Below are 1,268 nucleotides of genomic sequence, written 5' to 3' on the forward strand. Positions count from 1 at the left end.
ACTCATGATCTAAGTGGCATATTAAATGCTAAAGGAAGTTTGTGGCTCTCAAATAACCACCTACTCAAATGGCCAGGCACTACTCCTTGAGGGACCAGTATTTCAAATATGCACATGTGCGACCCTCAACCCTGTCACTTTTCTCCCAGAGGATGAGGAACCAATTGAGCATAATTGCCAACAAATTAGAGCTCAGAATTATGCCGCCTGAGACGATCTCTTAGAAGTCCCCTTAGCTAACCCTGACTTTAACCTGTATTCAGAAGAAAGTTCATTTGTAGAAAATGGGGTACAAAAGGCAGGCTATGCCATAGTTAGTGATGCAGCAGTACTTGAAAGTAAGCCTCTTCCCCCAGGGACCAGTGCTCAGTTAGCAGAACTAGTGGCGCTTACCCAAGTCTTAGAGCTGGGAGATGGGAAAAGAATAAATGTGTACACAGATAGCAAGCATGCTTATCTAGTCCTACACGCACATGCTGCAATATGGAAAGAAAGGGAGTTCCTAACCTCCGGAGGAACACCCATTAAGTTCTACAAAGAAATCATGGAGTTATTGCACGCAGTGCAAAAAGCTAAGGAGGTGGCAGTCTTACACCGCCAAGGCCATCAGAAAAGTGAAGGAGAAGCAGAGGAAAACCGCCAAGCAGATGCTGAGGCCAAAATTGCTGCCAGGCAGGACTTTCCTTCAGAAATGCCCATCGAAGGACCCCTGGTATGGAGCAACCCCTCCAGGAGGTTAAGCCCCAGTATTCCCCAACTGAAACAGAATGGGGACTTTCACAAGGACATAGTTTTCTCCCCTCAGGGTGAGTAATGACAGAGGAAGGAAAGGTGCTCATACCTGAAGCCAGCCAGTGGAAAATACTTAATACCCTCCACCAAACTTTTCATATGGATATTGAAAGTACCCATAAGATGGCCACATCCCTATTTACAGGGTCAAACCTCCTCAAAACCATCTGGGAAGTAGTCAAAGCCTATGAAGTGTGCCAAAAGAATAACCCCTTGGCCTACCATAAGGCCTCTCCAGGAGGACCAAGTACAGGACATTATCCCAGAGAGGACTGGCAGTTAGATTTTACCCATAGGCCAAAGTCAAGAGAATTTCAATACTTATTAGTCTATGTTGATACCTTTATAAAGTAGGTGAAAGCCTTCCGTTGTAGAACACAGAAGGCCCAAGAAGTGGTTAAAGTCTTAGTTCATAAAATAATTCCTAGATTTTGACTTCCCCAAAGCTTACAGAGTGACAATGGTCCAACTGTTAA

This window comes from Mandrillus leucophaeus, unplaced genomic scaffold (assembly GCF_000951045.1).
Source record: "Mandrillus leucophaeus isolate KB7577 unplaced genomic scaffold, Mleu.le_1.0 Scaffold179, whole genome shotgun sequence".
Classification (NCBI taxonomy): Eukaryota; Metazoa; Chordata; class Mammalia; order Primates; family Cercopithecidae; genus Mandrillus; species Mandrillus leucophaeus.